At 36.5% G+C, this 25,867-nt stretch overlaps 1 protein-coding gene across 1 annotated transcript in view; it reads left to right on the top strand.

Moving 5' to 3' along the window:
- Window positions 1-24,503, top strand: part of IRS1 (insulin receptor substrate 1) — a 55,834-nt gene extending 31,331 nt beyond the window's left edge. The window contains exon 3 of the mRNA XM_085298692.1: window positions 23,441-24,503. The gene's annotated coding sequence lies outside the window, so the exon portion shown is untranslated. The remainder of the gene's footprint in view (window positions 1-23,440) is intronic.
- Window positions 24,504-25,867: the final 1,364 nt, after the last annotated feature.

The following is a 25,867-nucleotide window of genomic DNA, read 5'->3' as shown; positions in this document are numbered from 1 at the left end:
ATTTGATCAGAAGTACTCTGTGCCAACAAGCTTGAAAGACTCCTGGTGAATTACTGATAATTTATTTGTACTGAGAGTGCAAGCTAAGGTGTTAGGTTATCTAAATCTACCAGCTGTGGCTAGAAAAAAATAGTTTTCTCTTGTAAAATCACCATCTAGTCAACAGACTCTGAAACTCTCATTTTTAAGATTAACTTTTTTTTTGTTTGGACTTTATGGTTGTTCTCTTAGCATCAAATAATTAAAACTGTCTTTGGTTTATTTGACTGTCAAAAGTGGGAATCCAGTTTTGATGAGGTTAATTTAAATTAATTTGTGTCTGAATAAAGTGTTTTTTTTCTTTCACACAGCAAACTGCAATCGTATTCAAAAGTGGAAATTACCAGCACATTTTTGGTAGCTTTAGATTTGCTACATTTTCCACATAAAATTTGTTTATGATATGTTTTAGAGGACAGCTCTTGGCAATGCTGTATGTGATAGAAGATGATTCCTATGGTGGCACAGTGGTCAGTGCTCAGTATGCAGCTGAGCCAAAATACTTCCCATTTTAAGAAGGTCTTACAGTAATAACAGAAGTTCTTAACACTTTTGTTTATAGTTGCTAGTCAACTCTTCTGTGATAAGTTTTTGCAGCCATGTAATTTGAATAAGTTTTTGTTTAATTTCTGTTGGTATTATGGTGATTCAGCTCTGGTCTAATAAAAAAATTCCTTAGTTTAAGAAGTCTGCTTTGAGCTTCAGGGTGACTTTTAATTAGAATATTTCTTATTCTCTAATGTTATTTGGATTTGTCTTTAATTTTTTAAAAGGCACTTTTGAAGATCTCCTTAACAGTCTTTTTTTTTTTTTTTTCATTGTAATGTGAAAGTGGTGAACTGATAGATAAAAATCTGTCATTCAAAACCCTGCTGTCTGGTCATCTTGACAGAGTATCCCCTAAGTTGATGTTACAAGAGATCTGATTTCTTCCATACTAATGAGCAAGTAGCTACGTTCATGAACAGTCTATTACAGTGTGGTAGATTATTTATATGTATGTATATGTTGATTGGGATTCTGAATACTTAAAAAGGTTGAACTTCAAATTCAATTCACTTTTCTTCTAATCTTTTGTGAAGTAAGAAAGTCAAATCTTGAAGTAAGGAAAAATTGAGTAGGAGGTTGCAGAAGAGAACAATAGCTTAACTGCCATCCTCTGAGTTACAAGTATTGAAATTCCAATTAACTTCTTTAAAACACTTTAAAATATCATATTCAGCACACTTGTTCCAAATCATATTGACTTAACCTAATGTGATAAGACTTCAAGTGTGTCTTCTTCTAAGACAGTGCCATCTCTGGAGTCATTGGTACTACCTTTTGGCCTTGCACATCACAGCCCATGGAAGGCATGATGGTTTCCTGCGGTTTATCCAATCATTTTATTGTTCAGTTGGAAGTGTAGGRATTGAAAAAGTTGTTTTTGAATTTGAGTTTGAAAAAGACAGAATCAGCTGTGAGTTCTGAGAACTGTAAATGAACATTTGCTAGTTGAGGAGGAAATGAATGGAAATTCACTGAAAAACATGGTGTTCCTACTCCGTTTTTCTGTTTTTCTAGGACATCTCTATTTTAATAGGTGGGGGAGTCAAGTTTGTTTTTTTCCTGGAGAATAAACAAGGTGCTACTATTAAAGCCAGTAAGTAGAGAATTGCAGAGAATGCCTAAACAATGCCTTTGGGACCAGAGTTAAGGTATTTTCGTTTTCTGCTTGATGATAGCACTCTTTAATGTCTCAAAAGCCTTCCAAATGCCTCTTCAGAGAATTACATTATGTGATAGAAAAATAGATCTTGGACTCTTCTCTATCATGAGTCATGGAGATATTTTCTTTTCTTTTTTAATTTTGCTGCTGATTTCTGCTTAATGTCTTCTGTCTTTTGTAATCTTTCCACTATGATAACGCTAGCTCTAGTGGTCTCAATTGATGTGTTACATTCTAGATATCACTCAAAACAGCAGCTAGGTTTGTTAACTGGTACCAACCTCTAATTGATTTATGATGAAAAATGGCTTTATTATTAGATACTCAAGTTTTTTTTTTTTKKKTKTSYAATCTGCTACTGTATCAGTGATAAGGAATTTGAGAGGGACATCATACAAGGAGTGGGCAGTGAATTTAGAACTGATGGTTGAAGTTTGGAAAAGAGGTCTTAGAGTTAATTGACACATTGACTTAATGTGAAACAGCAGCAGCCCAAAAAAGCCAGAAGAGCATGGGCAGTGTCTTTTGGCATTATCAGAAAAAGTCATTGAGAGCAAGAGAAGAGGTGTTATTTTGCCCAGTGTTTCAAACATTGGTGTACCCACATCTTGAGCACTGAATGTAGTTTTGGTGTCCATGTTTTAGGAAAGATGTAGGTTAGGGATGGTACAGAGAAAGGCACTTAAACAGCCAAGGGAATAGGGTAGCTGCCTTATAAGGAGAAATTTTAAGTCCTAGAACTCTCTTATTTGTACAGGAGAGGCTGAGAGGGGCAATATGATCAAGATCTACAAAATCATGAAGGCAGTGGGCAAGCTGAATGCAGAACAGTTGACAAAAATCCTGCAGTACTGGAATTACAGGACGCTTAATGAAACTGATTGGGAGTCAAGTTTAAAACAGAATACTTGTTYACACAGCAGGTAGTGAATTTATGGAATTTGCAGCCACAGGATGTTTTGAAAACACACAGTATAAGCAGGTTCAAAACAGGATTAGGCAAATTCATGGTCAGTGAAGGCAGAGTATTGAGGGGAAAGTACCACAGAACATGGTTTATAGGCTTTCTCAGTAGCACTTTTTCTGCCTTCTGGAGACAAATTCTGGAATAGATGAACCAYCAGTCTGATCGAGCATGCTGTTTCTTGTACTCTCGTCCACTCAAGTTTAATAGGATCTTCCTGTCATTCACTAAAAATATATTCTCGTTTGCAACAGGGTTAGATGGGGAGGCATTAAGGCTCCTCTTTTTTTTTTTTTTTTTTTTTTTTTTTAATGTTAAATAAGCTGCACCTCCAAGGAAGACTTTTTTGATCTAGTTATTTAAATTCATCAGCATTGCAAGCTGGCAGGACTATTGCTTCATAATTAGCTAGAAAAAAAGACCTTATTTCTAGCCAGGAAAAACAGACTGGAAAGCCCATCTGGGAATGTGATTCATGTGGGTCACACTCATCATTTTCCTCTCGTACTACAGAGGTTCAGGATAGTGCTGATTTACTGGTTGTAAGTTTTTATTTAATCTAAGCTTCCTTTAGTTCATCCTCTGCCTAATCTCAAAGCTTCCCACAGTGCATATTGATTCAGATAGTTGGATGGAGCTTGCCTGTGAAAGACCGTAAAAAAACAAGTTAAAAGGCGTTTAATCATAATCTGAAGAATGTGAGTAGTTCCTGGGTTAGAGTCTAGGAGAGTGCGTTACAATATTTTCAAGTAAATGTGGTTTTGTAAAATTCTCTCAAAGTGAACTTTAGTATACTGGTGGCTTGTAGGGTGGTAACCACTGGTGACTGGGATATGGTATGCCTAATGCTGTTAGTGGTTTTATTTGTAATATTTTTAGAATGAGTTTGGATAGAAATCTTTTAAAACACAAACTAATAAAGACAGCTTGGAGTTTTTGTGTAATTTTAAGTCTGGGGAGATTGCAAGGCTAAAAACAGCACTTTGAACAAAAACTAAAAATGGCATAATAAAAGGAGAAAAAAAGGCAAGAGCTTTCCTGTCAAAGCTTTTTTTTTTTTTTCTTAAGATGGTATTTCTTGCAACAGAACAATAAATGTCCAATTTTTAGTCTAATACTGTACAATGTGCTTTATGCTGTAGGAAAATATTATTAATAAGGCTAGGTTATGCTTAAATCTGAACACTGTCAAACTTGATCCTAGTCTAGTGTGAAGGTGCTCTAGAACATGTTAGTAATATTTGATTATTCATGTGGCTATATGCGTCTGAATTTTCCTTGCTGGGGGATGGTTCTCTTGGAAGAATGTCCCGTGAGAGCTCATCCATCTCTCTGTTCTTCCTTTCCTTGTCCTTTCTTTCTATAACTCTACAATAAAATTTGATAGCTCAAAATATACATTAAAACTAAATTACATGAGTCTTTCATTGAAAAAGACTGTAAATTTCGACATGACACTTCTGCATCTTAGAATATGGGAAAAGAACTTAAAAAAAAATCTAATGCAGGTTTTACATACAGTAAAACCAGCTCAATAATGTCAGTACCAAAAAACCCTCAGCGTTTTGTCTTTGGACAAGAGGATATCTTCTGCCTAAATTACAAAATATGTAGATAAWAAATGTTAATATTTACTATTCTGTGAACCAGCTCTACCATTTGGTGAACCAACTTGGTACGTTTATTCTTTTGGTTTTGAGAATGTATAATGTTTCCACCCAATGCAGTGAAAATGCTGCTAAATGGAGAAAGTGGGGAGATGAAGTCCTCCTCAAATCTGACTTATGAGAAGCAACAGTAAATTGCTTATTTAGCAATTGCTAAATTGCTGTTCTAGTCCATTGGCATCCTTGTCACTCCTTGAAATASTATATTGCTACAATTTGCTCTTAGGGACAGGTGTCTTGGTTAACTTCTGCCAGATTTGTGTTAAATATGGACCCTACCTCTAAAGCTCATGGAAATGGGTGGARGCCCCTTGGATAATTTTTTGGTGATCTGTTCCTGCTCATTGCATGCAAGTCCTTAGGACTTCTTCTTTTGATCAAGGAGAAGAATAAAAAAATGGCAGCTGAAAATACATCTCTGGATATGCTTTGCAGGGAGGGAGGATTTAAGAAATGCAGCATAAAAAGAAGCATAAGGTGCTGAGACTCTCTCCATGGGTAAGTAAAGCAGCAACCAGCATACCGAGAGCGATGGATTCGCTGCTCTTTATAGCCGTTCAAGTGGCCTTGCTGCTTAAAGAATGATTATTATTCTTCATCAGGTGGATGCCTACAGATATGTTACTGCCTGATCCTCACTGAGTGAAGAGAGCGCTCAGCCTGTAAACTGTTGCAGTTCTGTGCTATTTCTCTTGTTTTTATGCAAGTTTTCCTAACTATATTTGTAGAGCAGAAACTGAAATCCAATCCAACTTCCTAATACATATGTATTCCTACTGGCAGTTGTTTAGGTTTGGGAGGTTGGCAAAAGCTGTCTGGAATACTCTTGTCCTGTGACGAAGGAACTGACCGTAACATAGCACATCAGGAAGGCCTCGTAGGCAGCTGCATCCTGCAGGCAGCTGGAGGTGGTGGAAGACATACAGCTCCAYGCTGACCAGAAAGAGGGGACAGATTTCCTGTCTCCAGCTGCTGCTACAGGCTGAAGCACATGACCAGGAATAGGAAAGGTGCAACTTGGTTTTATCAGATGTAAAAGGAACCTGTTAGAAAGGGAGAAKAACATCTGATCAAATGGTAGATAAGCTGCATTCTGAGCTCTGATACGACTTTGCCTGGTGTGGGGATGGCAGCCTGTCTGTTACATTTGTGATCAGAATGGAGGAATTATTTTAACAAAAAGATATAGTGTAGAAGGCTACAAATCTTTGTTTGCTGTCTGCATTCCTATATTCTTCTTCCTCTTAGGTCACTGATGTTGTAGAACTTCAAACACTGAAGTATTCCCAGGGCAGCTTCACTAATCCAGCTGCCACAGTTAAAAGTGACTGTAGCCTGATCACATGCAGAGATTACTGAGGCCAGTAGAAGTCTTGCCATTGATATTTAGCACAGTTAAGTTCTCAACCCTGAAGTTCTGCGAGCAGAAGAATCCTTTTGTTTCTTTTTGGGAAATATGTAAAATATCCACATAGTCTTTTCAGCCGTTCTGTTCCCACAGATCACATGGTGCTTTGACAGATACAGCTCTCATCCTTTTCCTGGATGTTCTGCAATATTATATTTATTAGGAAACAGTTGAAGTCTTGTGTTGTTTCAGAGTTAACTTTAGCAACTTCTTGGAAGTTATTTCAAACCGAGATTTGTGGGGGGGTTGTATGTTTAATTCAAAATTGTCTACTATAATTGGCATTTAGACTAACTATAAAAGGGTAGGTGGATCTTTCTTAAAGGGAAATGTGCTTATATTCATACTACTTTGTATTACTTAAATGTGTATCAGTCTTTTTATCCTCTCAAAATCCACTTTGACTGGTAACATTCATAGGCAGACCTTTAATTTGCTTCCTTTACTTCATTGCTTGACTAAGAATGGGATTGGGCTCCCTGTGTATCTTATTTGGCTAGACAGTTCTTTTTTCTCCCCCCCCCCACCGGTGATGCTCAGCTCCGCTTCTAACTAGTTTCACATAAACAGTCAGCAGTGAAACTTAGAGGTATTGGTTTTCACTGAAGCAGACAGGAAAACTCCAGCAAACATAGAAGCTCTGCTGAAATAGGCACGAACAACTGTACTGCAGAATATAGCGTTACACTGTTGTGTTGCAGCATGCTGACTTGATGTAATCTTTTTCCCAACATTTGTTTTCATTGTAAAAGAGAGCAGTGTAATTACATAGTTTTTTGGGGGTTTGAATTTTAAAGAAAAACTATGATACTATGTATTGATAGGTATTCTTAATGTCTTTTAGGGCCTTTAGGTGATATTGCTAGAAAAGTTGATGATTTACTTCAAAATTTGCTGTGAATGGTATGAAAACAAACTACAGTGAAAGTCTGAAGTTTTGTGTATTTTCTTGTTTTTAACTTTTATTAGCAATAAATGGTTTTGATTAACTCAGAGTTCAGTTGCATGATCTCAAGATTCATAGTCTTTCCAAAATTTCAAAAATAAATACATCTAGAACAATTGTTCCCAGCTGATATGTTGGGACATGTAGAAGACTCAGTAGACTCTTAGGTATGCTTTGAATTCCAAGTAATTACAGCTTTCTCTCAAGTGTTGCATTCACTTTATGTGCATGATTAGAKGAAGCCTACTGGTAAATAGGGGTTGGTATGTCATAGGATAGTTAATGAAGTGTTGATGAGTGGAGGAAAGTGCTCAGAACCACAGGAAAATTAAGATATGTGAGTATCAGATACTCATCTAATGTGAATCTCGTTTGATATATTAGTTCTTGGTGACATGAACTCATGTTATTTCTTCTTTGTATGACTGTTAGAACTCTCATCCTACTTCATGCAAATGTCTGTCTTCGTGGTATTGAAAAATTGCCGCAAAATGATCATACTAATGATGTCTATGATGCTCTTGCTTGTTCTTTTTTTATGTATTGTTACTATAAATATCTTACTATACATGAAACAGAATGAATACCATCTTTTTGCTTATTTTTAAAAAATCCTTAATTTAATGATTATACACTGTATTAAAAAAAACCCAATGTTGTGGGTTTCTAATATTCATTTAAAGCTTTCTTTGGAGAATATATCTGGCTTAGTTACATTCTGTTCATGTGATCTTTGTTCAGTTGTAGCGTAGAAATAACTGTTAGCGTGTTGGAAAATATTTAGGAGGTGCAACAAGGTTTCTGAATTTGATTTGCTACAGCTGCTGCTTAGTGGTTAATGTTTGAGGATGTTTACAAGCTGCTCCAGTGTTTACGTAGGCACATAYGTGCGTACCCCACCCCTCATATTAGAATAAGGATATAATACTGATTTTTATTTTTTTTCCTAATTAATGCAAAAAACCAGCCTGCTGCTACAGTTTATGTCTCTATACTTACTTTATGCTTAGATGTTCGTATTTTATTTTACAAAGCTACTTTCAGGAAAAAAATGTTTAGATTAATATCAAGAGAGATCTTTTACTATCTTAGCAAAACATATATGTGCTGCAGGTGTCTTACCTTATAAGGATTTTATGGTTTGTTACAGAAAGATATGTTTAGTAATAGTTTTCCAAAATATAAATAGTATTTTTCAGATATGGTAATACAATTAAAAGTTCTGAAGTAATCTGTTTCAGTAGTTTTGACTTCCCACCATCCAACTGGTAAGTTTAAAAATAAAGCAGTTGCTGCACAAGGAGCTGCATGTTATGGAGCAGGGAGGACAGTTAGTTTCCCAAACTGGAAAGGGGCCAAATCCACAGAACTTGAAGAGGGACTGGCTGGRCCTCTTTGCTGTAATTTAATCCAAAGAACAGATAATTTTTTTTTTCAAAGTCAAACCAAAGAGTTCCCTCTTCATATACCAGTGTTAAACCTGTTTATAAATGGCTGCTGATTTCATGTCATCTTTACAGCCTGTAAGATGCTGGATGGAGAGGCTTTGAAATTTTTTTTACATGTCTAGACAACAGATCCTTTTTTGTATTTCTTTTTTTAAAAAAATTTTGTTAGCATATGTTGGTACTAATGCTTTATTTGATCTTCACGAACATAGTCACCATTAGCTGTAAAGAGTATTTCAAAACTGTAAACTTGGTGAGATATCTTGATTTTTAGTATTATATACATCACGGCCTTTTCTAAGCTTTTTTTCTGATAAAGGTTAAAACTACTCAAAGTAAAACTCGGGCTGTTTTCTCAAAAGAGAGCTGAGCTTCTACAGAAGCTATCTTTTTATTAATTTAAAATAAAAACAATACTGAGTAATCAACAATACTAGAGATACTGTTTGCAAGTAGGTAGGTAACTCATTTAGCTAGTAGCAGGAGCTTGTTTTGGAACATGGTAGCCAAGCTATCATTTGGCTACTGCATACAATTTGGTAGTATATTAATTTTGAAGCCGTGCTAACAGTCACACACAGACTGTGCCCCAACTCTTAAGTTTAAAAGTGATTTTAGTGTTTCTGTTTTATCTTCCAAACAATTAACCTACAAACTCCAGGAGAAGTACAAGTGAAAGCTTTGAAAACTTCTGGATTGTATACTTTGGGGGCATTATTTTCTAATGATTGGTAAGTCTTTGCATATAATTTATACTTGTAGATAATACTGACTTGAAAGATGGCACATGCTGTAGGCTTTTGAAGGAAACGTTAAAATACGTGTTGCTTTATGCTAAGCTGTATCAGTTCTATCTATTAGAAATTTTTAAAAAGTTGAAGTAGAAAACAGTTTTCTTAAAGAGAAATGAAGATGCAGTTATCGAGACTGCAGAAAAAATATAATAGAAAACTGTATCATTAGCAATTCAGGAAATAGTTATATGCAGAAAATAAGTGTGTTTCTTTTCCCTTCTCCTCCTCCTAAGATAATTGTCATTTCTGATAGTCCTCACAGAATTTGAATTGGGAATCATAAATTGTTTCTGACAGTATGGAGTTTTTTTTTTTTTTAAAAAAAAAATATATATGGAGCTGCCCTGGTTTGTTTGGGGTTTTTTATTTTTCCAGTAATGTAACTGACCTAATTTTTCCATGCAACTGTAACCTACTTCAGCTCCATCCACCAGTTCCTTTTTGTATGTATGCATGCTTATAGGTACGGTGTTGCATTATATTCTTACATTCTGTACTGTGGATGTGTTAAGTAGATAACTCATATTGCAGGAAAAGTGATAAGCAATATGGATTCTGACAAAATTCTGAACTGCAAGGTATATATGTTTTCAGTATCATGATACAGTTGCAAAGTTGTTTTCTTTTGTTCCTTGTGTGATTTAAAATGATGAACTGTACCATTAAAAACCCTTTTTATTAATACTAGAAAGCTGCTATCTGTTACTGGGAAAACAGACGGAGAATAGAACATAGTAATAGTGAGACCTGTCTGGTTGTAGTGCTGTGTTGTGGGTCCCCCCCCCACATACACACACACCCAAAAGTCCATGGAAGTGGAAGCTTTGTAACAGAAGTGCTTGTTTTAGCTTAATTAAAGCCTTCATATGGGAGAGCTAGACCTAAAATTAGACTTAATTTTGATTCTGACATTACAATACAAAGTAGAGGGCAAGATGATCTCTGCCATTCTTCATATATTCTCATAAGTATAGCAAGGACTTTGAGTACCTACAACTGGGGCTACACAGAGTTTCCTGGATATAGAGGAACTAAAAATGCATTACTGTGTTGGTAAAAGAAGGGGTTCGAGAAGAATTTTAAAAAGAATAGTTTCTGAAAGCAGAAAAGTTTTTAAAAGACAGGGAAAAAGCTTTGGCTCAGTGAACTAGATAGTTCACTTAGAGCATGATTTATTCAACTTCTCGTTACATTAAAGTGTATTTATTGATCATTAAGAACTTAATTTTGGTTTCTTTTTCTGAAAGTATTTAAAGTATTTTTCACTAATGTGTTGCCTTCATTTTTTCTTTGTGATTTTTTTTTTCTTCATTTTATATGGGGTAGCAAGTGAGGTTGTATGATAGTTATGTGGTTTCCCCCCACCCTCTTTTCTGTCTTCCACTTCTCTATTGTTCCTGGAAACATAATATCGTAATTTTATGGTATCAGCATGTAATGATGCCTGATATACATCTTTGAGAGCATTCCAGTTCTAATTTTGAAAAACTTTTAGAACATTCTTATGTGCATATTGTGTGCCTACTGTTAACGAAGTTTGTGGATTTTCAAGTTAGTCACAGAGGCAGAATCTTCTTCTAAACCTCTATGGCTTTGCTTCTGCCGATTTTCTATCATCAGGGAAAATCTTTGCCAGAGAATAAGCAAAGACTGAATGTAATTCAGTGGCAGGGGTTCTAGGAGAAGACAAGGGTAGAATGAGACCACCAGTGATGATGGACCTTGCTGTAAAATTAGCTAACTTTGGAGCCTTGCCTTTGGAAGTAAATTCCTACTAGGCATAATCAATGGCATAGTTACTTGGTTATAATATTGCTGTGGCTTGAGTTACCTTTCTACAAAGGTAATGTTGGCAAGAGCTTTTTAGCGCGGTTACTTAGGTTAGCTCATCACAATCACTAGCTTGTCCTGTTTTTCAGTCTGCCTCCTCCCATCTTGGGTAAACAGYTGGACTGCACTTGCTCTCTGAAGGCTTCTGTTGTTTGAGGGATGGAACATACCTCCTTGTCTGACCTCTCCTGTATGATACACAGGCCATGATATCTCATGTCATATTTAAGAGTATATTATATTCTTTGCATAACATAAGAGTAATAGTAGTTATAAAACATGACTCCAACAAAAAAAATTGCTTATACAAACAGGTGATCTATGAGCAGTGGAGCTAATGAAGTCTTATTTCCTGTGGATTTGTTCTTGGCTTATTAACTAGCCCTCTCCTGGTTCCAGGGCACCCTATGCTGCTTTTCCTCTGTAGCATCTGCCAGATCTGTGCTGTGGCTGTTGAGATGTGCAGGGAGTGATGATGGGTGCTGAGCAGCCTGCTCTCTGCTGTTTATTGGAATACATGGAAGGTTAAGTTAGTTAAAACTTTGCCTCAGAGAAGGATTTTTTTTTTTTTTTAACTTACAGCAACTTAGTGTATCTGAAATTTTACAGCTTTGCCAAAGTTGAACAAAATTTGATGTCTGGTTTAGAAGTTCTACTCCCTGTTCTACCAATTATTTAAGCTTCAGCAGGAAACCAAACCAAAGAAATCAGTGAAAATAATTTTCTTGAATATGACAGAGTACATTTTCTCTCTTTAGTCAACAATGTTGCTTGTGCTGCCCTTTCCTCCCTCCCTTATTTGTCGTCTTCATTTTTTAAGCACTAGCTGACTGTATTTTTGCTTTGATGTAATGTCCTTGCCCCTTGACTGGCTTATGTTTACCTATCAGTTGGACATCTACTGAGCAATTGCTTGGAAGAGAAAGAAAACGTTTATGTGCCTAAAATAGCTATTTTCAGGATATTTAAATCAACAGATTTTTTGCAGTCTGGCTGAATCATAGCAAAGATCTCTGTGGTGGGATYCGTACTTGTTAGAAGATTTTAAGCTGAAAAGAAGCACAAGATAATGTCACGCTTAGTAGTTTGTCTTGAGGAGCTTTGCTTTTATATGGCAAGGTTCGTGCTTTTCCTAATCCTCCTTACTTCTCAGTCTTGCACGTTTCAGCTTTTGACTTGCTAAATCCAAAACTATGCCTAGGTTTGGATATCAGGGAAACTGCACTCCATCATCCGCTAAGGTTGTAACTGGAACAACACCGTAATTGGCAAGACTGGTGATTTCAGTAACTAGGTGTCAGCTATTGTTTTGTCAAAACCATTTCTGAAATGGTTACTGATGCTTAACTAGTATAATATTAACCTTCTTAGCATGTCAAGAAGATTTGTTGTTCTGTCTAGTATGTGTTTTGAGTAACTTCATGAATTAAGTTGGTGTGAAAGGATGATTAATATAATGTAGCATTGATTACACTTGTAATCCCTGAGACTGTCAGCAGTCTAAGTTTTTTTTTTCTTTTCTTTCTTTCTTTTTTTTTTTTTTNAGTCCCTCTCTTGGTTAAGAAAACTGGGTAGTAGATGCCCTAGGTTATGAGAACATGGAGAACTTTCGGTTTTATGAGAGTATATACAACATGGTGGCACTATGTAACAAGGCTGAATTTGTGTATAGTTTTACCAGGTTAATGTTTAGTGGATGTTTTTAACCATTGATTAACCAAGAGTATTTTAATTCCATCTAATAAGACAATATAATGTACAGATCTTTCTGTATGCCTACTTTGAATTGACTTAACCCTTTAGAAACTGTTAGTTTATCCTTAATACTAAGTGTGACAGCTAATGAAAGATTTGTATGTCCCAATAACATAGTAGCTGTCATCTAGTAGGGTATTTACAGATACTGTTGTGGACAACTTCCATTATATGGAAAAACTTCTGACTTGATATGGTTTTAAAGGAATTTGACATTTTAATTGAGTAATTCTTTGACTGCAAATTTTGTGATGAGAACAACTTTTAACTTTTGCATATATAATTTTGCACACTCTCATAATGCTAGATTTATGTTAAAATTATATTGACTATTAATGAGCCTGATCAATTTTCCATTTGAAATTACAATTTTAGTGACAACTACTGAAGATTAGTGATTTATGCTGTTAGTATCTTTAAATTATTATATTGACGGTTCTTCAGGCTTTTAAAATTTCACTGAATGAAACTAAAGAAACAGCAGTGAAGGACTTGGTTTGTCTAATCTGTCTTCATAACTAGTTTGGATTTTATTCACAGCTGTATCCAAGTAGGTACCCAGGAGCCTGCCAGTTGCTGCTTCCTCTCTCCATATACTTCAAATTTGAGATAGCCATGTTGTTTTGAACCAGAATTGCATTTCTTTTGTGCCCTTTCATCACTCTGTATTTCATATTTTTCTGTTACTATGTTTTCTGAAAATAGATTGGATGACAATCTATGTACAAACAAGAATTTCAGCATTTAACTACAATGGGTAGTTCAGCCATGAACTACTTCAGAGCTCATTAAACTGCTCAGTGTTGTTTTTGAGGTTAATCCCATTATAGTCCAAAATACTTGAATTGCTAAATCAGTGGGAATAGAAGGGTAGAACTTTTGCTTTAATAGTAGAGATTTATTTTCTCATATTGGAATTGATTTTATTTTTTGTAGCTAAAAATTCTATTTATATATATAGTTTACTTAATTTTTAAAATCTCTTTTAATGTGGAATAATTGCTTGGCAATACATTGAAAATTTTTCTCAAATTTTCAAAGACTTGAGAAAATAGTTAAGAAAAATTTCAAACATTATTTAGCTTTTTAAGCATTAAATTTTCCCCCTTACCCCCACGCACATGCGTTCTCGTAGTTTACAACCATGTGTTTTGGAACTAACGTTTCTCCACAAATAATTTCTTATTCGGTTTGTAGATAGTGCTCAGGGAATGGATCAGTTCCTGAGTCCTCCTACGCAGTGCATGACTGGCCCCATGCGTTACTTGCACATTGCCAACATCGTGCCACGAAGAGTGAGCAGTCACCATGTGGGCTCTTCCAAGGCACTTGCCACCCTCCTGTCTGGCTCTTAAACACAGTCTAAATTCTTCTGTCAGGTAGCAGTTCTCATTTCACAGCCAAGAGATAAGGGAAGATTAGGGTCAATGTCTAATTGCCTAGATGATATAGTAACTGTGTTTGTTTGATACATCAAAGCTTCCTCTTCAGGAGAAAATTTTACGTAGAAAATAGATGAGGTAAATGTTATATCTATTTTTTCTGATACCAAGACAAAGTGACTTGTGTAGAACTGCAGAGGGAATTGGTAGGAGAAGCAGAGCTAGATTTCAGGTCTCTCTGCTTGCAGTTGTGTGCATATGCACATACACCTAGGCTGGCTACCCCAGACACAGCATCTTACTGTTGAGTTTTTGAGGATGGCTGATTCTTTGAATTTCAGTTGTCAATTTTTAGTGCTAAAGGAATCTGAACATCAGGTTCAAAGTGCTGGGAAGAGGGATAAATAGGTCAATTCACCTAGTGAAGTTTTGAAATTTATGGCAGAGGAAGAGGATGTATTTCTCCTGGACAATTCTTACCTGTTCTGACCAGAAAATTAGCTTTGTTCTTTCTGTAAACCTGGACTAGTTCTTAAGTACAGCTCATCTCACATGATGAACCCATAACGTCCACAGACAAACATCATTTGTTACTCACAGCAGAACCTTCTGCCGAAACTGCTTCTGGCCTGTTTTAGTACTATAAATACTGGTGACTTGATGTAGAAACTGAGCAGAAATCACTACAGCCACCCTGAGTTAGGCTGTATCCACTCATGAGTCAAAGCTGCTCTTCTCTAGGTCAAATGAGTACAGATTACTAGAAATAAATGTGTAGATATATGTGGATGAGCATGAAAATATACTCTTACTGAAATAAATTCGTATCAGAGATCATGGACTTACAAAATTTGTTATCTTATGGTAGATAAAGGAGAAAACAACTGGCCAAAGCAGTTAGATATTAGTTGATATCAGACTGATTGTTGTGTTTTAGTAAAATGCTAGATTAAATAATTGTTTGCTAGTCTAGCTTCAAGTTGTAACAAACTTTACTGTAGCTTTTTGCCTCCTACCAAAGGTTTTCTCCTTTTACTTTGATATAGCTCTACCTCTAATTTGTTTTTAACTGTTATTTCTGCTGTATAATACAGGTTTTATATTAAGGCATAGTAAACAATCACAAAATAACAGATAGCTTGCATCTCTCTCTTTCCATACTTCCTGTTGCATTTTTTGTCAGCTTCATGACATTTTGTTTGTTCTAATCGTCTCTGATTTCTTAGCTTGTTTAGTGTGTTTTTGAGAATGCGCCTTTCAGCAGGTTTCTATTATCCTTTTTGATATTTAATGCTCTGTTGCTGAGAATTGAGGAAGTATTTCATCCAAAATCACTGGAGAACTTCCTTCCTATGCTGCTGCCAGAAATGATGCATAGACTAACTACTTAATTTGGACTGGCAAAATTTCAAAGGCAAGGTCAGCTGGCCAGTTTATCCCCTGCAGGGCTTCTGCAGGTCTTCCYCTTAAATGCCATTTTTTCTTCTGGCTGGTTCTGCTTTTTTGCCCTTCCTTGTCTGTTGAGGAGAAAATAGTTCCAGCTATGCAGAATGATGTAAATCTTTGCTATAAGGTTGAACTAGCACAATTTAATGCGCATCAAAAAAGAGTTTTAAGTTGGATGAGCTGTAATTATGTAATTCTCTGTCAGAGAAGAGTAAATCTGGCAGAAAATGAACACTATAAAGAAGTAAGGTCAAAAGAGGAGGAAGTGGCAGTATGTGGCTGGAGGGACGGGGAAATAGTCCTCAGTGCAGAAAGGCCTGTGAAATGCAGATTCACAGAAAGAGGGCAGGAATGAACAGTTCGGTAACTGAGATCTGTTCTGATTGTGAGATAACTGCGCTGGATGTAGCTGAGCTCTACTGCTGACGTAGTTTGGTTGACATAATACTTGCACAGCTTTAGTGTGCTCATCTGAAGTTCGGTCAAATTTAATTGCAAGTTTAGACTGCTGACGAGTTGAGGTGTGCGAATACCCCTCCAGGCGTGTAGGTGTTCTGCTTCCCCATAGCGAGAGCAGTAGTAATAGTTCTTAGTGTTGGTGAGCTTTATTGAATGCTAAACTCCCATAAAAGTAATAAAAAATTTCTCTGGTAAGAACACTCCTTTGAGAAACAAATTGTTTGATGAAGAGCGTTTCTGGCTGCTACTTGTTAGTAATCCTAGACTCTTGGATATAAATGATGCTTATTTTGACAGATTATTAAAAAATTATTTGCATTTTTAACCTTCAGACTGTGGAAAAAGTATAGAAGCATAGCTTTGAAAACCTAGTAAATGGACTTTTTATAACAGTGAAATTGGACTATTGTTGTGGAGGTTTTTTCCGCTGGAGTGGAGCAAAACTGTGATGACTGCCTATGTTGATAAAAGTAAATGCTGAGCAATGCTTTCCTCTTTAAAGGATATAGCCATGCAAAATGCACTCCAGCTTTGCTTTTTTTGAGTTGAGAGCAAGTTCTGGGGTCTTCAGGGGGAGCTTTGAAAGCCCCAGATCTTTCAGGGTTCAACTCTCTGACTCAGTGAACTGAACAGTACAAATTCCAAAAGGATAGATGACCTCATTTTCTGACTTTGCTGGTTTCTCTGAGTCTTTGGAACAGAAACAACTTTTTCCTGTGAAGTCTGAAGCTGTTAACTAGCTCCACATTTAGTCTCTGGTATCTATACTCTATCCTGCATTTTGAGGGAGGGGAGAGGACACTGGGCTAACAGTGGATGTATCTGAGGAACACCAAACACGAGCAATGCTGTCGAGAGCATCAGAAAAGCATTATGAGAGGATTTGGTGGGAAGTTGCAGTATAGAATCCAATGAGACTCTGTATTCCCTGAATTCCTAGTAATGTTTTTATTTTCAATTCTGACACAAAACGTTCTCTTGATGTAAGCTGGACTCAACCTTCAGCTGATTACTCAGCCTGAATTATTAATAAAGGAAGAGGAAAGATCCAAATGTTCTGTTCTGTTGTAAAATAGGAAGAAACAAACACAAGAATCCCACTTACAGTGTAACACATTTTCATGAGAGATACTCTTCTGTTTTCCATTTCATTAAAGAAATCCAGAATCTGCAAGCTGTCACTTGATTTTCTGTAACTTGGGTAACTGTTGAACAGTTGTTTTGCATTAATGCCTAGCTGTATCACTGCAATAGAAGTTGCAGCGTTTCCTTTTTAAAAAAACCCTCTTTCCTATTACATTAAAGCTCATTCTAAGCTTTGTCATATGTTTCTTTTAGTCTTCAAGAAAAACAAAAYCTCAATAATTCTTCTCCAAAATTGAGAAGATAAATTATTTTGTCAGAAATTCAGTGCTTTAGGGGAAGTCACTGTGTTCAAACTTACAACTGCTGGTTATTCTGCATAATAAAGTGGGAGATTCCTTAAATAATTTTCCTCTACACAAGCCTGGAGAATTGGTTTTTCCAGTATCTTTATATACCAGCCCAGACAACTGGCTCCTTTGCTGCTCCTTACTGGTGGAGACAGACACAAACGTGACCCCCTACTGATGTCTCTCTCCTGTGTCAGCCCTTTGCTGGCAGCCAGTCCTTGGTTTCCTGCCTGTGGCAGCAACATTTCTTGCTGACTGAAGTGATGGACTTAGATTTGTCTTGAGTGAGTTTAAATCAAGTTGACACATTGTTAAGTTAAAATCAAACATATAAATTCTTTGCTAGGCAGAAGCTAATCCAAAGTACGTGCATGGTTTAGTTTGTGTCTTCCCACTATGCTTAAAGTACAGGAAATTAGAGTAGGAGTTTCTTAAATGTGAGTGTCTTTTACTGTTCATCATTGTACCTAAAAAGTTTCTCCCTCCCCCTTCTCTTTCTGGCAGAAGGCTCTGTGGGGAAGATGAATTTGTCAGAAGATGAATTTATTATTATTTGCTGTACCCGAAAGGAGTTTATTTTGTCTGAACTAATGACAAAAGACTGCCATTTTCTACTGGTCATTAGGATCCTCCGTCGATGAATGACAACTTTATGGAGAAGAAAAAGGGGATGAAAACACCAAATCCAATTACTTGGTCTGGCAGTAGATGACTTGGTGAAACCAGTTGATCAGTAATTCCCTGTTTTTGACATTCATAAGGAAGACTAAGACATTTTGGGGTACAAGGAAGCAACACTCATCCCCTAGGCTTATTAAATGTAAATTACAGCCTGTCAAGTTAAATAGCAATGTTGTAATTACCTTGTTTAGTTCTATTGTGAATTTCTTTTATTAGTACTCGGACTACAATTAACATAGTAGAGCAACCATTGTTTCTGCTTGCATTCCTTCACTCTTTCAATGTGCGTTTAGGATTGGGGAAACTGTACCATACGCTTGCATCTCTTTGAAAATAAGGTATTTGAGCTAGTTTAACTTCTGGGTGATGTTTAGTTGCCAATTTTCAATCTATCTGAATGGGATACTTCCTCTATCCCATCTGTTTGCATCCTAGTAACGCCAAGAAGAATGTAAACAGACAATATTTATGAGGATAGTGAACACAAAACCTGTGGGTGAATTCAGCTTTTAAGTAGATGTGCACAGTTTCACTACAGTTAGAAAATGATGCATGCAAACAGCAGGAGGACAAGAGCTGTAAATGAGCTTTTCAGTGCTACTAAATGTGTTTACTTTGTGTTATATTACTAAAGATAACTTGGTTACCTGAATAGACATGGAGTGCTCAGATCAGGTTACCTGAGCCTGGTGAAATTTTCCATGAATCTTCTGGTATTTTTTCGTAAAGGCATCTTTTTTTATTTTGACCTTTTGTTCCTAATCTCTTTTATCTTCTAGTAGGTAGATGTGTTCATTATGCAATAAATCACCATATGATCTACACAGAATAAGATACATAAAACTATCCTAAGGTAACAAGCACGTGTATGCTTTTAAAGCCTCTTCTTTGTAACTAGTGCCTTTGTCAGAGAAGCTTCAGCTGCTCCTTTTTGCTCCTCGTTTCAAAGGAGACACGAGCAGGATGGCAAGGTTGATGGAATTCATCCAATTTAGCGAGACTGCAGGGAGAGGTAGGAAGTGATTCCACTGCTGCTGATCTACAAAAGTCAGCCCTGCTCTTCCCATTCTGCTGGTTCTTCAGTCAAACTTGTTCACCTGGCTCTGTGGATGTTTTTATGCAACCACAGCAAATTAACAGATAGTTCTCTAGCCTTGAAAAATATTTCAATATTTGRTGGTTCCTTTACAATTGTTGCTCATTTGCCTGATGTTTCTAGCATGAATACAGTAGGAAAGGTAAATTTCCACCTTAGTTACTTTCATAGCTGCTTCCTATTTCTGTCAGTTTGTTGTGCCTTGGTGATGTTTAGCTAATATTGAAAAAATGTGCCCTGATGTACCAGGTAAATCTGGCATTTTGGAGCTGTGTTTTGCCCTGTTACAATAATCAGTGAAGAAGTAGTTTTATTTGTTTGTTGAATTAATCATAGAGCTTTGACAGCAACTGTGTATTATCTTTCTTGTTTTTAAATGGAATGATCCTTTGCAGGGGCTTTTCTGTTTTACATGTAAGACACATTGTTAGCCCTTAGCTGTAAATAAAAGTTTAAATTTGGTCACTGGAGAGTCTTTTGCTTTAAGATCACCTGAGTTTTTGTTTTAATTCCTTTAAGATAGTTGTTCTTCTGGCTACTTCTTTTAACAGGAATGCATTGGAAGGAAAGAATAAGGTTTACACTCTAAATGTATTTTAAAAACACTAATTTTCTATATGAAAATTTAGCTATCTTCAGGAAAAGTATCTTTAAATAGTCTAGACACTTTGCTGTTGAAGAAGTCAAGTTTTAAGTACTCATCCTCTCCAGCTCCCCAATAATGGAAATAAAATGAAGTATCAAATTATTTTTAGTTACTGGATTTAAAAATGGGACTTCATCTGTAATAGGAGCTACAGTTAGTTGTGTTGTATCCAGCCTGGACTGATAGTCTTGAGAAGAAAGTGTTGCCAGCTGGAACATATGTTAGTGTTATCTGCCTGTATTTTGGAACAGATGTTGAGCAGAGACTGCTTGTCAGAGGTACATTGTAGTACCTTTTAAAGATTCCTGTTTGTTTCAGTACATTTTTCTTGCATCACTGATTTTTTTTTTTTCCATAAAGTCAACCACAAACCGTATTATTAGGGACTCCAGCTGAAGCTTGTGGTGAGTAGGAAATAGATTAAACACAGGTTTTCCCTTTTCTTTAGTTGCCAACAGTGATGTCAGTAGTTCTAATGATCCTTACCTCAGTCACTGTAGTCCTAGCACTCTCTATTGAAACACTTGTCTTCTGCACTGTTTTTATGTGTTGTTAAGGAAATGCTGATGCTTGTTGATAAGAAACAATGGGATATCCAGATGATGACTTAAATCCCTTATAAGGCACTTCCCTCTTTAAACATGCTGTATAGTTCACTGAAGAGAGAGGGAGTAGGATCTTTCTTTTTAAGAAATGATAGTTTTAATGCACAGCTTTTTATTTCCAGTTGAATAATACCAATTTTAAAAAATTTATATTATTAAGTATTTTGTTTTGCTGCCTTCAGACTAGTTTGCTGTTTTAATCCTGTGTTTAAGAGATGCTACTGAAAGTAAACCTTGGAAACCCTTTCTGAAAAGACCAAGTATTGTTTATTGCTTATTCCAAATTAAAAGTCTTCCTGAGAGTAAGTTATTTTGTCAAAAATCAAGGAATGTTCCTTTAAGTCTAGCAAAGAACATTTTACACTAAAATAGATTTTTTTTTCCTATAATTTGTGCACAGAGAAGAATTTCCTGGATCAAAAACCTTTTGGGTTGGTTGTATCTACAGTGACCTTGGAGTAGTAGGTTTGTTCTCAGAATGGCTGTTTTCTAGACATCCTTGTGTGTTCAGGCAGAAGAGGCTCTGCCATCCGAAGGTAACAGCTGCATTGACATTGGCAGTTATCCATATTTTGTTTTGTGGGAAGAGATTTGTAGGAGGAAATAGGGAGATGAAAATGAATCATTGCAATCAATAATTAAGAGGATCTGTAGCAAAGAGTTTAATGTATTTCAATTTTTTTTCCCTACATAATTAGAAGAAAACTCTCCCTATCTGTATCTTGTTTTTGTAATATTGTTGAAAATGTTTAATAGGTTTCAAATAACTCAAATAGTGTGGGTTTTTTTTTTTTTAGTTTTAAAATTTTATTTTTAGTTTTAAAGATATTCTTTTGTGCTGTTCAATAGTCTTCTAGATCTCAGTGAATAATAAGAGTTATTTAAAAATAACTTTTAAGAAGTACCCCTTAAGGATGCTGGGCTTATGCATTGGAACATCGCTGCCATCTTTAAAACAACGGATATGGGGCTGAGTTCTGGTCTGGTGATATTTTCCAATTTAACTTGTGATATTTGCTTTTTCTACTTGATACTTCACCAACAAAAGCTACTGATAAGTTTTTGTAGAGGGATGATAGAAAATCTATCTGGACATGCCACCTTGTAGTGCTGAAGATGCTGAAGGTGTATAACAAGCTTGAGACCGGCCTGAGAAGTTTATATGTAATATAAAAAGAGAAAATTTATATGTAAGAGAGCCTATTCCAGTTTGTGCCCCTTGTGATTCTGACCGGTTGTCTGAGTCTCAAACTCTTGGATATTTCAGCCTGCTGCATTTTCCATTCTTGTTGCACGTGCTCAGAGTCTGAATACGTGAGCATTGGGCTTTCAGTAACTATGGTTTTCTTCAGTACTATTTGCCTAGTGAATTCCTCTAGAAACTGGTTTCTTTTTCAGATAGACTTGTTACTCTTTCTTCCTTACTCTTCTGACTTCTGAATACAGGAATAAATGCCCACAAAGAGCATTTACAATGAGTTCATGACTGTACTGGTTGAACTGGGGAGGAACTGGACAGAACAAATCATTTTGCTTAAAATACTCAGTATTTGTATTTGGATTACCTAAGGACTAGCTGAGAGGTGTAATATTTGGTCTTGATATTTATTTATTTGCTTAAATGCTTGTAACACAATAAGGTATAGTGACATGGAAGAGCTGAATTCCCCTTCCACTGTCTTCCACTGTATGTGCAGCATAGGCTGGACTATGTGACTGTGCTAGTGGGTRTGGTTTGTTCCTGTACTCAACTGTTCATTCAGCCTTGCTGGACCGGAGCCAGATCTGAAGCACACACTTCAGATATGAAATGCGCAAATCATGTGCACTTCACTCCTCAGTTTAAATTAAGCAATTTCTTCTTTGTCACTAGTCTTTAATAAAGTATGGCATTACTAGCTAATTTTAGGTTCAGCATAGTTGCAAGCTGCAAAGCTATGTTAAGCTGGATATAGATATTCTGTAGGAACATTCCAGTAGATTGCAATATGAGTTCGGAAGAAAGTTGAAAGTAAATAAGAGATCTGTGAGATAATTCTCCAGGGAGCTTTCACAGCATACCACACATCATCTGCAAGGATAGGCTTTCCTTTTACTTGAAGGACCACACAAAGTAAATTCTGTTTCTTGGGCAATTAAAGAATATAGGACAGGAGGTCTTTTCAGTTTTTTACTCCAGTGCCTCTATGGGAAGCCTTTGTTTATACTGAGGAAAATACACTATTTACCTATCTTTTTAGGAGCGTAGTTAATACCTGATACAGGAATAGACATACTTCTATGTAAAATCTAAGTCCTGCTTCATGAGCTTTTTATGTGAAGGTCCCAAAATGGAAATGATGGTAGCCCTCTAACTCTAGTTAAGGCAAAAATAGTACTCATTTCACTGTTGTGTTGTTTGGCTCCTAGCGGATATTTCTACGTTACTAACTGCCGTAGCATGGGGAGAGAGGGACTGGGGGTTTGTGTGCTGTGGTCTGTGACAGCTCCAGGTTTGCGTGCTCACCTGGGAGCTCTCTGAGCAGCAAGGTTCACCCCACCGCTGGTGTGAGGCAGGCACTGGGTGTGCGTGCCTGGAGAGCTGGCCACCGCTGTGCCATGTGTGCAGTTGGGTGCACTTGACAGGGTGCCCTGGTGTGGGACCTTTTATAATAATGGTGAATGGGGATGCTGCATCCCTAATACTCCATACCTCAGTCATCCTTTTTGAGCAAAATCTGGCATTTACAGGTGGCCAGTAAGCTCTACAGGGAGGCCTGGTATCTAATGAACCTTTCTTGTAATGGATAAAAATGCCAACAATAGGTTAATGGCCTGAACTTTTTTTTTTTTCCTTTCTTTTGTTACAGGAACTTGTCAGAGTTAATCAGTACAGTTACTTAAAATTGCTTGTGCTTAGATGAATCTCTTGCACTTTAAAAAAGTGTTTCTGACTGCTTCAAATTTCATTGCCAACATCTGTTTTCAAATGCTTTTTTGATTCAGATGCTTGAGTATAGTTCAAGTGTGCATGCTGTAATTTTTCAAGGTGCTAGCATTTTCAGTTTTGATAACAAAATTGATTAGTTAACAAATGGCTTTTGAAGTGCTTGAAGTGTCCATGATGCTAATTTTCTTTCTCTTTCAATTTCAGAATGATGACCTATACAACCTCAGCAAATCCTTCTTTTAAYTCATGGGTATCAAGACTATAAATGTTTCATGTTATCACAACTAGGACCTCACCTCCTCCTCCTCCTCCTCCTTCCTCTGTAAATGGGTACGATGCATCCAGTTCAGTTTGTTTACTTTACACAAACCTCAGGAGTTAATTGACTGAGCTGCACATCCTGTGTTGTGCCAAGCAGAAGCACTGTGACACCTGGACAATGAGTCTCTTTTACTTCATCCTCTACCATAAGGACTTAGCTGGCCACAATGAACTGATGTGCCCACCACTATGTCATGGTGAGAATGGGTATTTTACTAGCACATTTACACAACTTCATTTGCTGCTGAAAACCTGTATGACAAATCATCATTGTAAATTATTACATACAAAGCTTAATGTTGGTTGAAGAGTATTAAATATTTAACATAGGTTTTGATTTATACATGTACTTTTTTAATTAAAATGTAACTTTTCCTACAGCACATCTTTTTTTGATGTGGAACTGAGGTATACTATATTCTGTTGTAAACAGAGTGGGAAACTGCTTAAAACAAGGCTTCTAAGAATAGAGTAGGGTACTATTCTTGTTTTAAGATTGTAATTCAGAAAGTAATATAATATGAGTCATTGGTCCCTGGGCCTTGATTGTACAGTCATATTTACTGATACTATCAGTTGTAAGATAACCTTGATGTTAAGTTCTTTCCAAAAGAAAAATAATTTTGTACTCCTTGTAAAATAATAGTCTGTATTAACTACAATGAAGACAAATTTTACTGTACATGGTATTTACAAATGTCAACTTGAATTCATCAATTGCACAGGAACTGACAAAAAAAATCAGAAAAAAAGAAATCAAAGTCTTCCATTGTATATATTGTAAAAAATAATAATAATAAAAAAATGACAGAAAACCACAAAACAAAATGAAAACAAAAAAAGGGTGATCTTTTCAAATTGACTCTCTCCTTGGAATGAGAATGTGGGTGTTTGTAAATTCTGGAAATCTCTTTCTATATGTAATAAACTAGATACTGTTTTATCTGCTTTTGTTCTTTTTTTTTCCATTTTCCTGTTAAATTRTCTTGACTGTCTTAAATTGTCCCACCATGTTCCTTTGTTTTCACTGTGTCTAATTAAGAATGACTGTGGGTCATCATAGCTTAAGAATAAGAAAGAAAAAAATGTCAAGTATAGTAGAGTGTATACTTCCTTTCATTGTTATACTAAAACTCTTGTTTCAGTTTTGTGGAGAATCTTCAGGATGCAGTCCTCCTTCCATTTAAGTCAGTGGAAGAGTTCACAGCAAGCAAATTCAGTGGGAGCAGTAGCAGAACTTCAGCATAAAATTTAAAAATAAAGGACCAGATGGTCGTCTGGAAGTCAGTGCATGCAGCAGTATGAGGAAGAATTCTTCTGTGACACTGTCTTTTGCAGTCACTATACTGGCTCGGTACAGGTAGAAATTATTTTGTGCATAACATTAGGGTAGCCTTACTTCTTTGGAGGTACTAGAGAAATACTGAGATCCTGCACTTCCAAATAAAAATTGTCTTACATGAAACTATTGCAGGTCTGTGTTCTGCAAAGCAACTGTATGGGCCAGTGCATATTCAGTAAGATCTATCTTCTAAAGAAGAGGCGAGGGCTCGGAGTGGCAGCTCTCCCTGCGGGACAGCTGTCAAACCCACAAGAAAGGAGTTCCTTTCCCCTGAGATATTCAAGATGTCTGGAGTCAGGCTGTGGTTAGTATAGTGCCCAGTTCTGATTGCAGTATAGGTGAAGGGACCATGGCCCAGCTATTCTCCACTTCTTTTGCTGGATGTTTACTGTTCTGTTAGATCTGCTGCTGTCATTGCACATGTAACACTTTTTGACCCTGCTCAGTCAAAATGCTAAGTTAAGAGAAGAGTTGTAGCTTGAAAGTATTTAAATCCTTTCAGATCACTAGGAACAATTATGTGAGTAATGATGCTGGCAGATTTGAGATGTTGCCTCATGGTGAGGCTGCAGCTTGAGAAGGACCTGTGACTCCTGATGGTCCTGGCTGTGGCAATTTTGGTCTTTGCCAACAGAAGGCCTCCCTCCAAAGAGGCTGCTACCAACCAGAGACGGACGTGAGTCTCGGATTCCTTTTATGTAGGAAGGGGTAAGCTAATCCACAGTAGCAAGTCTGTTATTCTTGAAGAGTGTTGGTAGGTATTTTTCTAAAGAACCTTTAACATCTAACAGGGTAGCATTTGATTGAAAAAGAAAAGCCACATATACATATTGGACAAGTACTTAAATTTGTATGTCACCTTTTTTGATTTTCGTTTTATTGTAAGATCCTTCTCTTTTGTTTTATGGGGTTTAACTAACAGTGAAAATTTCCATGTATTCTGAAGTAAAAAATAGAAACAGTTACCC

This window comes from Rhea americana, unplaced genomic scaffold (assembly GCF_003343005.1).
Source record: "Rhea americana isolate MKP2758 unplaced genomic scaffold, rheAme1 scaffold_14, whole genome shotgun sequence".
NCBI classification, from domain to species: domain Eukaryota; kingdom Metazoa; phylum Chordata; class Aves; order Rheiformes; family Rheidae; genus Rhea; species Rhea americana.
Note: the sequence above shows the minus strand (reverse complement) of the source record. Positions and strands in the feature narration are given on the sequence as shown.